The sequence below is a fragment of the Arvicanthis niloticus genome, chromosome 22, assembly GCF_011762505.2.
Source record: "Arvicanthis niloticus isolate mArvNil1 chromosome 22, mArvNil1.pat.X, whole genome shotgun sequence".
NCBI lineage: Eukaryota > Metazoa > Chordata > Mammalia > Rodentia > Muridae > Arvicanthis > Arvicanthis niloticus.
The window spans coordinates 27,895,626-27,912,387 of record NC_133429.1 but is presented as its reverse complement, the minus strand read 5'-3'; the positions used below and the strand labels follow the sequence as shown (position 1 = coordinate 27,912,387).

The window sequence follows — 16,762 nt, the reverse complement described above, 5'->3', positions numbered from 1 at the left end:
GTATCTACATCTGACTCTTGTTGGATCTCTCAGAGGGCAGCCATGCTAAGCTCCTGTCTATAAACACACTATGATATCAGTAATAGTGTCAGTCCTTAGAGCCTCCTCTTGAGCTGGATCCCACTTTGGGCCTGTCACTGAACCTCCTGTCCCTCAGTCTCTTCTCCATTTTTGTCCCTGCAGTTCTTTTAGACAGAAACAGTTCTGGGTCCGAGTTTTTGACTGTGGGATGGCAACCCCATTCCTCCACTTGAAGTCCTGTCTTTCTAACTGGAGGTAGACTCTAGATGAAGTACCCTACAGTGGAGAGAGGGAACTTTGTAGAGTTCTGTTTTGCTTTTTTAGTTCTTTTCTCATGCAATACATCCCGAACACAGTTTTCCTTCCCTCTATTCCTCCTAGTCCCCACCCCTCACCTTTCTCCCCTAGATGCACTCTTACTCCATTTCCTGTCAGAAAAGAGCCTGTCTTCCAGGGATATCAACTAAATACAAACAAAACATGACAAGTTTTAGAAAAACTAATCCTAATATCAAGATTGGATGAGGCAATGCAGCATGAAGAAAAGGGTTAATTCATTTATTCATTTTACATCCCAACATCAGCCTCACCTCTCCTCCCAGTACCTCCTCATGCAGATCCTCCCTCCATTCTTCCCTTCCCTTCTCTTCTGACAAGGGAGAGATACCTCAGGGTATCACCCTCCACACCCCTCACTACCCCCCAACCCCAGACACATCAAGTCAACTTAGAACTAGGCATATACTTTCCCACTGAGGCTAGACAAGCCAGCCCAGTTAGGGGAACAGAAGCCACAGACAGCCAGGCAACATTAGAAGGTACTCTGTAAATGGCTATCAGTCAAACACACTTGAGGGATTGTATCTCATGGTTAAAGCTTCTATTAACTATCTCACAGCTATGAGTGGCCAACATTGGGCTGTCAGTCATAAGACGAGGAACAAATTGGCATGATGAAAATCTGAAGAAATATCTCTGGCCGAGATGGTAACATAGCATTTAAAAGCATGGTATCATAAATTAAAAAAAAAAAAAAAAAAGTGCTGAAGGGTACATTAAATTTTTACACACACACACACACACCCTATGATGGTGTGTAAGCTTAGGTTTTTCAAAACCTACTTTAAAAGGGTTCTCAGATGCTTTGACCTGTCTTCTAGCCCATTTTCCAAGGGTAGGGGAGAAAAGATGGTAAATAAGACACGGGGATGTGGACCTGTTTAGAAGTAGTCCTTTGGGGTGATTCCAATCTGTTTGTCCGAATACGAGTAGCCTAGTTCAGTATTGTCCTGATACCAACAATCCAATTCAAAAGTGTCACAATCCAGCAGAAATTGCCAGGCCTCTGCCAAACTGGCATAAATCATCAGGAGAGACCAGGACCAACAGGAATGCCGGGAGTTCTCTGCTGTGCCTCTCTCAGTGAAGTCAAGACTCATAGCCGGCAAGGCTAGCTATGCAAGTTCCTGGTAACTGTCCTTTGAGTCCTATTTATACTTTCTCCAAGAATTGTGTGACCTTTCATGGGTCTTGCGTCAGCAAAACACCAGGCGAGTCTGCATCACGTGACACAACCAGAAACTTACACGTCCGTAGTGAAAACTGTTTCCATGTGAGGAAAGAGAAGTCTCCTTGAATACAAATACAGAAGTCAAATGTGTAAATGAAGATATTTGGCGCTTCTGAATATTCTTATGGAGTACATACAAACATTTGAACTTAAGACTTTTCAAACACTTTTTAAAAAGGACTATAAAACGTATAGCTGCCTGAATCTGATCCTTCCTACAAAGAAGAAACAGATAGACATGGTCACATTTGTATTTGTAATGCTGATGTGCCTAGACCCAATACTGGATATAAAGAACATGTGACCTGTTCCGTTAGATTTTTCAATTCAGAGTATTTTAATCTTTCTGTTTTAAAATAGAGTTTTAAAGCTGCTTTTAACAGTTTGTGCTTCACAGAAACATATTGAAAAGGAAGAAAAGGCTTGTACATTACGATCTACATTTTAAATTCCCCCCCCCCCCAGTAAGACTTTTATAGTTTCCTACTTCATGATTAGATGAAATGCAGACTTCTGTGAACTGGTTTAATCATAAGGCCAAATCCCACGGCCACCTTTAATAGTCTCTTCTAAATTAAAAGTTTGGCAGATTCCAAGTCCAGTGTATTACATCTGACCAATTATGGGTTTGTTGGTCTTCTAATGTGCCACTGAATTGGCAAGGTGGAAAACGCCACACATTTTGACTTCTGGAGTTTTATGTGTTTTATTAAACAGGACTGGCTATTAGTCTCAAGAGAAGTGGCAAAGGAGTGATACCCATCCCTTTATGTTGAAACTCAGTGAAGGTCAACTGTGTTAAATGGTTGGCAGCTATATCAGTTACTGTAAGCTAGGGTTTCACATCAGAACTCCTGTCTTATAAGAAAATTTAAAAAAAAATGATGATTACTACTTTAATTGTAGTCACTGGACTGATTCACTCCAAACGTTTATTCTTACACACTATTATTTTTAACAATTCCTGTAATATTTTTAGTAGGCAGAAGAGACCAAAGGAATTTAAGGATCCCCATGATGCTTTTGCACACCCTACAGACCATGTCCTTTTTATTCTTCTGCGAAAAAAGAAATAGTGTATTTCTCCTCTCGATGCCTGTTGAAAATGTATTTCCTTTGTGAAGTCTGGCCTGATTTTCTCAAGCCGTTATCATTTTCTTCTCCAATCGTCCTTAGCTCTCGTCTCTGTATCTCTGTGACATCACTTGGAAATTGAATGGCCTATAAATTTGTGTCTGTCTTTTGATTTTAGACATACAAAAAGGACTTGATTTTTTTTTTATTCTCAGGGAACTTTGACGTTTATTTCACTAGATTGACACCCACAGTGAGCGTTACATGGATTTGTGCTGAAGAATTTGACAAGAGTGGTACGATCATACAGTAAACACACGAATAATCTTCCAAAGCTCTAGAAAGGAAGATGATATTAGAGGGAGACTCACTCATCAGCTGACTTACATGCTTGATGTTATTTCTTTATTTTTTTTAATTTTTACTTTTAAAAAACTATTTTTTCATAAAGTAAAACTTGATTATGTCACTTCCCCTCCCTCAACTCCTCTCAGATCTTCCCCGCTTCCATATTCACCCAACTGCTTTACTTGAGCTCTCTGTATTGTGTCTCCAAGCAAAAACAAAATAGAAAATGCAAAAATAAAATCCAAAAGTCAAAGCAGATAAGCACACTGGAAAAGAAAATCACTGAGACAAAAACAAACAAACAAGCAAAAAGCACAGACAAAAAAAAAAAACAAAAAAAAAAAACAACAAAATCTGAAAACAGAGTCTGTTTTCTGTAGCCCAGCTACTACTGGGTGTGTATCGGGACTGCCCGCCCTGGAGTGTAGTTGATGTATCCATTAACACTCCATTGGAGAAAATTGATTTCCATCTCCTGCAGGCATCAGTTGTAAATAGCTTCTTAGTTAGAGGTGGGACTTTGTGCTCACTTTCCCTTTTTTCCATGCTGGGATTTGGTCTGGTTTGAATCTGCACGTCTTGTGCATGCTGCCCTGTCTCTCTGAGTAGTTCATGTCAGCATCAATCCTGCTGTGTCTTAGAAGACACTGTTTCTTTGGAGTCTTCCCCCATCTTTGCCTTCTCTCTACCATGGACCCCTCAGCCTAGAGGAGAAGGGTATGACAAAGAGAATCTATTTAGGACAAAGTACTCCAAAGGCTTCATCTCTGCACATTGTACAGTCATGGATCTCTTTATTAATTACAATTTGTAGAACAGGAGGCTTCTCTGGTAAGGGCTGAGCAGTGCTCTGCTCTGTAATTATAGCAACATATCATTAGCCATCATTTTCTTGTTATGTTCCTTTATGTGTTATTTCTTGACCATTCTTAGAGAATGCTCTTCCGTTTTATGAATGAAGAACCTGAGCTTCCGAGATTTAATTAACATTCCCTTAAGGCTATACAGTAATTAGATAGTACAATGAAATACAACTGTAAAGTTTTGCACATTAAGGGTCATAATTTTATTTTATATTAAATAATCTCTGTGATTATTTCCATTGATAGACTCCTTTAACTGATTAGAAACTCTCAAAAGTAAATATATCTTTTCCTAAACATTTTAAAAATTATTTTTGATACTTCTTTTTTAATTATCTATTTAGACTACGTGGTTACATGCATTTTTATTATCAGCTATGACTGTTCATGAGTAGAGGACTTGAGGCTATTGGCACTTTTTGATCCAACCTTATACCTGTAATAAGAACTTCCCAGGGTACCCTCAGGGAAGTTCTAAAGGTCACATTACTACGCCCCATGTTTAAATATAGTAGGGCCAGCTGACATCTCTTTATAAATATATGGAGATTTCATACCAGTGTCATGTCCAAGTAAAATACAAAACACAAGCTGAATTTGAATATTTCTGCTTAAGATTGTGATTTATTCCTTGTTTGAACTTGGCTGCCTAGGGCTAAGACCATGCATTTAAAATCAGTCATTCACTGAGAAGGACAGCAAGAAATAGCAATTCTATTATTGTGTTTCAGGTGATATTTCTGCTTATTTTTAAATCTATATGGATCCTGAAGACTTGTCTTTTCCTAAACAAAAAATAAAACAAAACAAAAACGAAGAAAACAAACAAACAAAAAAAAAACCCACAAAGAATGAAAAGAAAGGAAAGAAAAGAAAAACCCTTTGTTCTGTTTCATTTATCTAAGCCAAAGATTTTGTAGCTTTTTTAAGTCTGTGAAATTATTATTGATTTAAATTGTAATAAAAACCTACTTGGCTGTTAGCTTACTTTCCAGAATTAGTTTAGTGGGAAAGAAGGAAAGATATTGGAGACTCTGACAATAATTCTTGACATACAAAACCTTTATTTTGGCTACTGCATGGACACATTAAGCCAGACTTCTGTGTCTAGCCAAAGTTAATTGGGTTCCATAAAACTCCAGTTGTGAAAGCACTTGATGTTCTGCTGAAAAGTCCTGCTTCCCTCTCCCTCCCCCTCCTCCCCTGCTCCTCCATGGTGTCACTGTGTCTAGGAGAAGCTCAATGCTCTGTTCTGTGTTTCTTTCATAATTATTATTATTACTTAGAATTGAGAATTCCTTTTTCCCATTTGGCTTCATTCAGAGCAAAGCTCTTTCCTTTTGTGTGCTGGGCAACATCTGGCTTGCTGGATCTGTTTTGCTGTGACTTCTGTACAGCCATGTTTAGATTGGAAGCGTCTTTGAAAGAAGCAGTTCTTTCTGTATTTCTGATTTGATGATTAATATGAATGCACACAATTCATATGTTAAATTTACTTCTGTGAAAAGGGAAAACATTATATCAGACGTATCTGTTGGCAAAATATTAACTGACATATGGAAGGAAATTTAATTCAGTATAATATTCAGCTAAATGTTTACATAAAGTTACTTCATCTGAACTTTTATAATTTCGCATTCTAGAAACAGCAGAAAATCATTGTTGGATTTTTTTTTTTTTCTGAGAACCAAAATGGGTATGCTAGTGATTTTATTAGGGAGTGTTTCCATAATTCAAGATATGTCTTTTAAACTAATTTCAACACTGTAAATATTGTGCTTACTATCATTAGGTGACATAGAAATCTAAACAAATACATTGATTCTTTATTCTGCTTTTGCAAAGTAAAAGTCAATGTGAAGCATATACCTTGTTGCTAGACAGAGCTACCCTCGGGACTAATACAGATCAAAATACTGAAATTCCTTAAGATTCAAAGCCCTGTGTGTGTGTGTGTGTGTGTGTGTGTGTGTGTAAGTGTAGGTGTAAAACAGCTAAATTTCTGTATGTCCTATTCATATTAACTTTTAACTTATGGGTATGTAAAGACATACTCTTCAAAAATGACCTGCATTTTATTATTTGGGGTTTTTTGCTTGGCTTTTGTATTGGTCTATAGTTTTCACTTTATACAATTAGAATAGACCATCACCTTAAGACTGCTGTCAATCCTTCGGGTACTCTGACATCTCAGTCTTATTGGAGAGATGGATATCAAGAAGCAATGTGCTTCTAAATGTAATATGGCATTCTTGAGGAACTTCATAAACTTTTATACAAACCTGCAGTGAGCAGATGTTTGCTGCCTCAGAGTTCATCGTGCTTCCCACTGAACAGTAGTGATGCGAAGTTGAGGGTGTTTTCATGGCTTCAAAAAAGATGTGGCGCCTTTTATTCAGGAGACACGAACAGTAAAAGCCAGTCTCCTGTACTTGTGACTGTGGCAATGGCTTTTGTTACAGAAAGGATAATTATGTAGTTTCCTAAATTGTATCCAGACCCTTCTCTTGCGGTTATCATAGGCACAGGATTCCACACCATTTTGCAGGCATTCCCTTCTGATTTTCTATTTCTTAAATGGGTTAATTAAGTTCCATCCTTGCCGTGACCTCATGACCTGCAGCTTGTTGCTCTTTACCAGTGCTTTCTTTGCAGTCTCCTGGATATAGTCTTGTGGTAACCTGGCCTGAAACCATGTAAGGTCACTTGAGCCTTTATTTTTACTGTGTATTTCCATTCTAGTTGCATTCTGAGGCTGTAATAAAACACGCTGACCAAATAAAACTCAGAGTAGAAAAAGATTTATTTGTATTATACTTCTGGGTCTCAGTCCATCATGGAGAGAAGTCTGTTTAGGAACTCTTCAAGCATGAATCTGAAGTAGAAACCAAGGACAAATGGTGCTCATTGGCTAATACATACATGTATACATACATATATACATACATACAATCACACACACACACACACTATATATATATATATATATATATATATGCATACACACATATCCACACATTTATATACATACACATATGGATATATATATATACATATATATATGTATATATGTATAATATATATATATCCATCCCAATGTACAACTAATTTTTTTAATAGCACACAATCACCTGACTAGGGAATAGTACTGCCCATAGTGGATTGGAATACCCCCCCTACACACACACACACACATATACCTCAATTACCAGTTGAAATAATTCCCCAGAGACCTGACCCCAACTGAAGTGCCCTTCTCACATGATTATAGCTTGTGTCAAGTTGGCAGGTAATGCTAACTAGGGAAATGTCTTATCTTGATAATTTTATATAATAATCATATAGATTAGAAGAAAATCTGAATATAATTCTTGTTGAAATGATGTGTTGGTCTAGGCATGCATTTAGTATTAGGAAAGGTGACATGAAGAACATACACTTTCAAAATAAGTACCTTTTGTCTTAAGAGGTTGAGATTTTTTTTTCAAGAAGGCAATTCTATTATCATCTGGTAGCATTCAGATATTATGGATGTACTGATGAACTTCAAATGATGGCGAGGTTTCTTGCTGATGACACTTTTGTCGGTTGAAAATACAGTGAGTTGAGGTAGGCTTGCAGTTTCAGTTATTTGGAAAACTAAAGCAGGAAGACTACAAGTTTGAGACTTGTGAGGCCGTTTATTAAGAAAATTTCTCAAAAACCATTATATAACAGTCGCAGATACAGCACACTGGTAGATACAGCACGGCGTTAGTATGCTCAAAACACTAGGTTCAGTCACTAGTACTAGAAAAAAATTGGAGTTGAAAATACTTTTGATACATATAAACTAAAAAGGATCACTACTAGCAAAGTACACTGTGTACTACTTTGTAAAGTACTGTACTGTGTAGCAGGAGTTATTTCCCAAAAATAATGTAAGAGAATATAACAATGTACATTTTATCATTGAAGAAAATAAAATAGCTGAAATTCCTACTGAATGCACACCTAATTGCCACCATTAGAACAATTTTGAATTGTATCTTAGTAAGTCAAGGACAATCTCTATGTATTCTCTCTCTCTCTCTCTCTCTCTCTCTCTCTCTCTCTCTCTCTCTCTTCCCCCATTTATTAAAGATGCTGCCTTAGTTTACTTTCTGTAGTTTTCTGGGGTATCAACCAGGACCAAAAAGCAACTTGAGGAAGAAAGAAGTTATTTGCTTTATACTTCATAATCACGGACCATCACTGAGAGAAGCCAGAGCTGGAACTCAAGCAGGGGAGGAAGCTAGAGGAAGGAACTCACGCAGGGACTGTGGGGGAATGCTGCTTACCAGCTTGCTCCTCTTGGCTCCCCAAGGTTGTTTTTTGGTGAAACACAAGACCTTCTGCTTAGGGATGGTGCCACCCACAGTGGGTTAGGACTTCCCACATCAATCACTTGTAAAGAAAATGCTCACAGATTTGCCTACAGACAATCTGTTAGAGGCAGTTTCTGTACCATGGTGTTTCTTTTCCAGGTGACTCTAGCTTCTGTTGACAAAAACAAACTACAGATGCCATTTAAGTTCTAATGTTTTAAAGCATTCATCACTACAGGGCTTTGTTATAGTTTCAGTTTTTTCTTCCTTTGATTGGCTAAAAATTGTCTGTAGCATCTTATATGAAGTAGCTAAATGTCTACCTCTAAGCTGCCTTCCCGATCCTCATTTTTGCAGACTGTTAAATTGGTTCAAACCAAACCCAGCTATTCACACACTCATAAACATACACGTTCTCTTCTCATTACTTTTGAGGTCCTTGGTCCAAGCAGCTTGGAGCAGGAGACCCACAGGGTTGGTTGCAGATTGTTAGTCTTTGAGAAGACATTTGTTCCAGCATAATTTATTCTGGGCTTGGCCCTGTGTCTTCTCTCATACCGTGAGTTTCTAGGACTGTATGAACTTGTCCTTAATTTCTTTTCTCACTTTATATAAAACTCATTTGACTGCCTTTCTACCATGTAAAGAAGCAAATATCGATTTTAATATAAATTGGTTCTTGGCCTTACCTCTGTCTCTTCTATACTCTTGCCTAGCCCAGTGCCTTTAGTTTACTTCATACTCTTTAGCATACAATGAACTAACCATCATGCACTGTTCCACCAGCTCCTTCTATGAGCACATTACCCAGATACCAGCTTCATGCGTGAGGATGCTGGGATTCACAGCACTTGAATGTCCAGAACCTATCATATCAGACTATCCCAGTGTATTTCCTTCAATGCAGCTGTGCTATTTACATTATTCTCTAACCTTGGGTTTCTTATATTATGCCAGAACACCCAGGCATTCACATTATATAGGTAAATCCTAAATTCAAAGCATGTAAAAATTGACTTCAAAAATAAATCATTTAACATCGAAATTTCCACATGCAGTTGTGAAGTGCATAGGAAGTGCATAGGTAGTGTCTGTGTACGTTCTGAAGTTACAAATAATTCTAGAATAGCTACTGATAAAAGGACTTATGTGCCTGTATATGTAGAATAGCAAGAAAAAAAAAAGTAACAGTGAAGCATAAGATTGCTCTTAATGTATATGTGGTATGCATATACATTGAATTTGGAGATTTTTACAGAAGCACAACAAACTCATAGGAGTAGGGTGAGGAGCGAGGTCAAAGAGACCTTGACCTTTAGCTGGTTAACATCCTGGCAGAAGATTGAGTTGAAGCCAGAGCACTTAAGCACTTCCAACCCCAGTCATTTATTTCTTCTCCCAGTAGAAAGCATAATTCTTGTTAAAGGGCCTAAAATTGCAGGCTACCTATTTGTGCGACATAATAGAGGCTCTTCATCAAAAGTGACAGGATGTGGTACATGCTTGAACATATTCTGGAGTCTAACATTTTATAAATTTAGTGATGATAATGTTTTAAGTTAAAAAACAGTGGTGTGCAGGAATCACATCTAAATAGGACCTTTAGGGAGGCTTGGTATTAGCCTTCTGCTGTAGTTACTGGTTATCATACAAAAAGTCCTGCATTTTAATGCCCTGTGATGAAGAAATGGGTGGTGGCGATGGAACAATCAGGCTTAGAAGTTTTTATTCCCCCAAGTAAAACTGACAGGATTATCTATCTCTATAAGAATTTCTTACGTTGGGCTCATGCTGCAGTTGGTTGGATGTGGTTTAACTATTTTAGGAGATTGAGACACACATCGTGTCAGACTGGGTTAGTAGATAGCAATTAGGTCAATACAATCAGAATTATCTTTAGAACAAATGTAATTCTCATGAAACACGGGTTTCTGGAGCCAGGTTTGTTAACGAACAGTATGGGACCTCTCAGTTCTCTGGTTGTTTGTCCTGTAGTATGATATGCTACTCCTTTTAAAAAAGATTTATTTATTTGTTTGTTTGTTTGTTTGTTTTATGTATATGAGTACACTGTCGCTGTCTTCAGACACACCAGAAGAGAACATCAGATCCCATTACAGATGGTTGTGAGCCATCATGTGGTTGCTGGGAATTGAACTCAGGACCTCTAGAAGTGTGGCCAGTGCTCTTAACCACTGAGCCATCTCTCCAGCCCCAATATACTACTCTTGCTCATATTCCTGCTTGATACCAATGATGAAATGCAGCCAAGGATGCCTTTATGACTGGTAATGCCATGCTATTTTGGCTTTTAGTCTTCAAAAATATGAAGTCCCCAACCCCAGGTAATTTTTTTATTATTATAACAAGAGGAAATTACTAACACAGTACACTTCATTTAGCTCTAAACAGGAGCAACAATCAATTGCTTGTTGAGCAAACCCTATCTCAACAAGTATTGTTACATTCTGTATCAGTCACTTTGCACCACCATGATGAAATACCTGACATGATATGCCTATGAAACAAAGGAAAGTTTATATTGACTTATGGTTCAAGTCTTCGATTAGGCACTGTCATTATGTTGGGCCTCTAATGAAGGTGTCAAATCACAGTGGGAACATAGGTTGAAGCCAGAGATCACATCTTGCTAGGAAGAGACTAGGAGAAAAATACTCAGGAGAGAGTGTTCCTCACACCTCTCTAAGGCATGGCTCAGTAAACCCAGAATATCCCAATAGCTATCTGACAGGTCCATAACAGCTTCCAATAGCACACCCTAAGGGACACCCCAATCACATATCTCTAGGGACACCAATTATTGTATAAAAATCTTTGGCAGATTGTTATTATGTGTGTAATATCTCCATATAAGTTATGCTTTTCTTTTCTTTCTTTCTTTTTTTCTTTTTCTCATTTTGTATAGTCTGGGGGGTTTCTCTTGACCCATCTCCCAGCTTGATGACTTTTTTTCTCTTGTTCTTGCTGAGTCTTCTGATGAACACTTCCAAGGTATTCTTGATGCCTTTCCCAGTGCCTTTGGTTTCTAGCATTTCCTTTCTTTCTATGATTTTTTTTATGCCAACGTTACTCATTTGATGCTTTCAGGGTTTTGATGGGACCCATCATCCTAGGAATTACAGGTGTTTAAAGGTACTGTGTCTGGTAATTCCAAAAATCTGCTTCATATCCCAACATCCGAGTCTGTTTCTGATGCTTGTTTCTTTTGAGACTTCCATTTTGGCACGCCTGGTAACTTGTTGAATCAGGTTGTAAAAACTGAAACATGTAGTCCCTTATTGTGAGAATGTATGCCAATTTCATTAGAACTTGGGTATTCCTTAGTGTTGGTGAGAGCTGTAGGTACTGAAGGGTGGGTAGTGTCACTGAGGCAGCTGGGTAGGAGTGATGAACTACAGTCTCCAGCTTTAGTGTTTCCTTTCTCGTGCCACCACATGGAGGAAATGAGTTTGGATTTTTACTGAGTATGCTTTGGAAATACTGAAAGGGCCAAGTATCTCTAAGGCTTAACCTTCAAGGAGTTTTTCTTGCCCTACTGGTGTCTATACTCAGCCTCTAGGAAGCTGTCAAAACCATTGCATACATGAGTCTGCTGGTTTTGCGGCTCCATTGACTTCTGACTAAGATGAACGAGAGTCCATTGAGTCTTTCCAGGGTTGGTTTTCCTGCATATCATGATCTCTCTGCTCTTTCACGCTTCGATTCACTACTGAATGCAAGAAAAACTATTGGTCACTCTGTCTAGTTATGGTTTGTTGTTGTTTTGAGATTGTGTGTGTATGTGTGTTGTACGTGTGTGTGTGTTTGATTTGTTTAAGTTTTGTAAGAATATGGATGATAGAGTTTGCATATGCTGTTTTTGATTATTTTTCTCATGAAACTTGTGTGAGAATTCTGTTACCCACTAGAGCATCTTTCTATCTCTCTCATAACACTCATTATAGACTCCATCTCATCCCTTAGCCCTGTGCATGTGTGCTTTATCTCCTGCATCACTGTCCATGTCTCTATCTGTGTCTGACTATAAGAGACATCACAAACCTTTATGGACTGTGTTCTGCTTCCCTTATCTAGCTCAGAAGATATAATGTAGTCAATGTATAATTTTTTTCAGTATCTCAAAAGTATAGCAAAAGGCATTTAGAAAAATGTATTTAACCATAGAGCTAGCTAGCTTGCTTGCTTCATAAACATTGTCATCTTGAAAGAATACTCCTAGAGAAAAACTGCCTTCCACTTGCTAGCTTGTTCCATACTTACCAGATCACTGATACTGGTTAAATACAAGCTATTTCATCAATAAGACTCCCTCCCTGCTTATCCGTAAAATAACTGGAGTGGATGAATGGATCCACACATGTGTGTAGGTATATATTTTTCATGATCTACTTTAATAAGAGTTCACCTTCCCCTCTAGCCCATCACCCACCAGAGGTAGTGGGAAAGAAATGTTATGAGGATACAGGGGAATTAAACATGTTTAGACATAGTTCTTTGGGGCGATTCCAGTCGTCCTTGTTCTCAGTCCAGTCCACTAGCAAACACCAAACACGCATCAGCAATTTCAATTTAGCCTGCTTGGCGAACACCACACATGAATGAGCAAGGCCAGTTCAATCCAGAAGAAACCGTGAGGGTTGCCAACTGGCTCAAGTCTGCAGAAGCTGGGCAAAGCCACAGGAATCTCAAGAAAGTTAGTTGATGAGTTTCTCTTTGTGATGTCACCACAAGCAAAGCCCAGGAAGCAATGTAAGGTCAACTAATACATGCATGTCGTCAGCAAAGACTAGTGAGGCAGAGCAAGGCGAACCAATGCTCGAGCTCCCATTGTCTGTGGGGTCATTTTTATATTCTTTCTAAAAATCGTGTATCTTCTCACATGTCTGCTATAGCAAAACATCCTTTCACCGGTCTGCCCCAGCAAAACATCATTATAACCTGACCTGAGTCTCCAAAGAAACCACCAGTTTCCCCTTTATTTGTGTGTTAATCATTTAGAGCTCATGATCAGGTGACGTGGTCTAGATTCAGAAAATGCCAGCCATTATGAATATGGATGAGATTATTGTTATTATGTTCACTGTCATGTTTTCAGGAAAGGGACCAATAGTATTGGGATGTAGCATTTCTGCATAGCTTCTCAGCTATCACTGTCCACAGTGTTAGACTTTTATTGATTCTGTAAAGGTACTATGGCGCTTCATTTTTTATTCTTTTCAGTTATGTTGTTGCCTTTGTCTAGAAGATGTTACTCCTGTCTATCCATTTGGCAGACTCCTACCCAGCCATCTAGCTTTATCTCAAGCATGCCTTCAAATGAGTAATACTCATTAATGTTTTCACACAGCCTTGACATTGTTTGAATTTTCTTTTTAAGGGGTAATGATGGCAAATGTTACCGACTTGGTGGCGACACTTAAATGTTATTCATTAATTTTTATTTATTTTGAATTTTCTATTGCTTTAATAGTGTATATGATCAAGCCCATCCACCATGCCCAGTTTCCTCTCTCCAGTTTCTTCCCTGTCACCCACACCACTTACTGTTCCCAATTTCATGTGTTCTTGTTTTTCCTCATTAAGCCCTGAACTTGCTTCGTTCACCAGTGTATATGTGGGTATAATCCGTGTGTTGCAACCTGAGTCACTTCTCAAAGTCCACATTAAAAAAAAAAAAAAAACCCACATTACTCTCCCTTCCACAGAAGCTATTTCTACCAATAGTGCCTCAGCGTGGTGTGTGACATGATGACTCCCCGCACCCACTCCAAGCTTGGACTTTGTCTGATGTAGTTTTTTTGTCCTATGTTGCTTGTTAAAAGGATTAAAAAGTGATTCTAAGCAAAGGCTGAATCCATTCATATATTAGCTTCCTTTTAAAATGCTGCACTAACACTTACACCCACTGAGCTAATGGCTCTATAATCTGTGCCTCCTAAAGGTAAGGGGTATCATCTTTGTTTGCTATTAGCTACTTCAGTGACTATTGCTTCCATTAGACAGGGATTTGCAGGGTATTCTTTTTTTTTTTTTTTTTAATGCTAAGGCTCAGAGGTGTAGTTCATCAAGTAGCAATCTATGGAGTTAATAAATTATTTTGATGCTGCATAGTGGAAGTAAAGCAGGAGCCATGTAAAAGCAAAAATTCAACATTCGAAGGGATGAATGGCAAAGAGGAAGGAATATGCAAATGATTGCATAGAGAGATGGTGGTGCTGAAAATACCAAGTGGGTCTTTTCCTTTCATTCTGTTGGTGGAGACCCTGAGCAGGAAGAAGGGACTGAAGAGTTAACTTCCAAGGTTAAGTAGGTAGATAGCAACACTTCCAGTTATAAAAAAATTCCAACGTATTCCTATTTTGTCTCAGTGATGCGATTTACTAACGTTTTGGATGTAGAGACTGTGAGCAGCATTGAGAAGCAGGAAATCCTAACTTGATTCTTCTGTCTTAGTTAGGATTTTACTGCTGTGAACAGACACCATGACTGGGGCAACATTATAAGGACAATATTTAGTTGGGTCTGGCTTACAGGCTCAGAGGTTCGGTCCATTATCATCAAGGCAGGAGCATGGCAGCATCCAGACAGGCATGGTGCAGGCAGAGCTGAAAGTTCTACATCTTCATCTAAAGGCTGCTAGTGGAAGACTCACCAGTCAACCAGGACTAAGGTATTGAAGCCCACTCCCACAGTGACACACCTACTCCAACAAGGCCACACCTCCAAGTAGTGCCACTCCCTGAGCCAGGCATATACAAACCACCCCAATATCCCTCATTATTGTCTATTCAATAGTAATAGTGGAGTGTGATGTTTGTGGCTGACTCTTTTCCTCTGCAAACCTTAAAGTGGAACATTACAAGAGCTTAATATAAGCACTCCATAGGGTTGAATTTGTAGAATTGTATGAGAAGTGGTTATTATAATAAATGTATGTCTTCCGACACATGTAGCGGGATGCAGATCATTCTCTATCCTTTGATTTTTGTTAAATGTGAGGTGTGACAGCCAGAAGTAATATGATTTTGTGTAGCAATTTAGCATAGTATTTTTCTATGTTAGAAAAAAGTGCTTGGCATATAAATTTGATGGAGTGAGAATCATAGATGTATATGAAGTACTTACATGACTTATTGTCATGCAAAGTAATTAAGCTAGATATGAATGTATGAAGACAATGGAAGAGAACTTTTTTCTCTTTGGAATGATCTATTGTTTCAAAAGTTCACTATGATCTTAACAAATAACATTGTACGCACTTAACAGGTTGTGTTAGGGAATTTATGTACAAACATAAATGTATGTGATAACAATAAGTGAAAAAAGCGGCCATGGATATGAAGGACAGCCTGGACAGGTATTTTGGAGGGAGGAATGTTGCAATTCTCAAAAATAAAATAAAAGTGCCCAACAATAAAAATCTTTCCAAGACAAAACCCAAAACATTTGCTGTTGCTTCACTCAATGCTGACTTAAGTGCAGACCTGATTTTAAAAGATGTAAACAGTAACTTTGTAAAATGAATTTAAAAAATCCTGACTTAAAAAAAAAAAAACTGAAGGACATTTTCCGAAATATTTATGTCTCTAAACATTGGTCAAGTGAATGGATTTAGGGGGCATTTGGAGCCACAGTTTTCTAAAACTGCACAATCCAGCATCGTGAGTGCTTAGGAAAGTTACTCTGCTGAGTCTGTATTGAGATTAATATGCTCCTTAAGTCCCTTAACTTACTCTTCTCGTAGACGACCAATTTATTTCATCATTTTCCCATTAATCTACTAATACTGCTTGCTAAAAACTTTTGTTTCTTGCTTATCCTTCATTGTAGAAGTTATATAATGCCTTTCCTCGGTGTTTTCTACAGCAATCTTCCCTTGATTGCCAACTAGGAACTCTTTATTATGATACTTTTTGAAACGAAGTTATTAGGAATACTCATCTATAACTATTTGCTTTTGAGGGAAAGATTCTGATATGTTATGTGGATAAAGAGTATTTTGGTTAACTAATATTTTCTATGAAACAGCAAGTAATTGTAATATCACAGACAATTATAACTCCTTCCCGAGTGTAAAATTGGTAGCACTTTACACTCTGCTCCTGACTTCAGTGTGAGCTTGCCAAATCCTGTCAACATTTCCGGCAGAAAATGGACCTTTTGGAAAATGTGTTTTTAGGGGCTGGTTGGAGGTAGCTGAAAAATCCTTAAACTGTCACTAGTATTTATATGCATTTTTCCAGGTTGATCAAGAGCAAATCTTTAGTCCCTTTGACTGCAAATTCTATTTTGAGCTTAGGTAATCTCCCTACTTCCTCCTGGCTTCAGTTTTCTAGAGCTTTACAGGCAAATTTTGCCTTCAGTCGTCTAAGGCATTCCAGAACAAGAGACAATTTGGTTGACAAAAGTATCTTTGATCACAAAGCTCTTCACGTGAGTCTGTTACGAGAAGGCTATTTCAGACATAGCAACACTTATCCTGGTTTGCCTTTGGGTAAAGGAATTTGGTATAAATGCTC

At 38.1% G+C, this 16,762-nt stretch overlaps 1 protein-coding gene and 1 long non-coding RNA gene across 6 annotated transcripts in view; one reads left to right on the top strand and one right to left on the bottom strand.

Moving 5' to 3' along the window:
* The window catches only part of Tmtc2 (transmembrane O-mannosyltransferase targeting cadherins 2), a 381,379-nt gene that overhangs the window by 266,053 nt on the left and 98,564 nt on the right, over nt 1–16,762 (top strand). The gene's annotated exons all lie outside the window — the stretch shown is intronic.
* Nucleotides 737–16,762, bottom strand: part of LOC143436151 (uncharacterized) — a 20,897-nt gene continuing 4,871 nt past the window's right edge. Inside the window, exons 2-5 of one of the 3 annotated variants that reach the window (XR_013106352.1) lie at nt 8,196–16,762; nt 7,331–7,529; nt 6,159–6,751; nt 737–1,652 (exon numbers count right to left, since the gene is read on the bottom strand). The exon at nt 8,196–16,762 is cut by the window's right edge and continues 1,221 nt beyond it. This is a non-coding gene — a long non-coding RNA (uncharacterized LOC143436151). Of the gene's footprint in view, nt 1,653–2,081; nt 6,752–7,330; nt 7,530–8,195 lie in introns of those variants that run through there. The other 2 variants (XR_013106351.1, XR_013106350.1) reach the window with 2 other exon arrangements.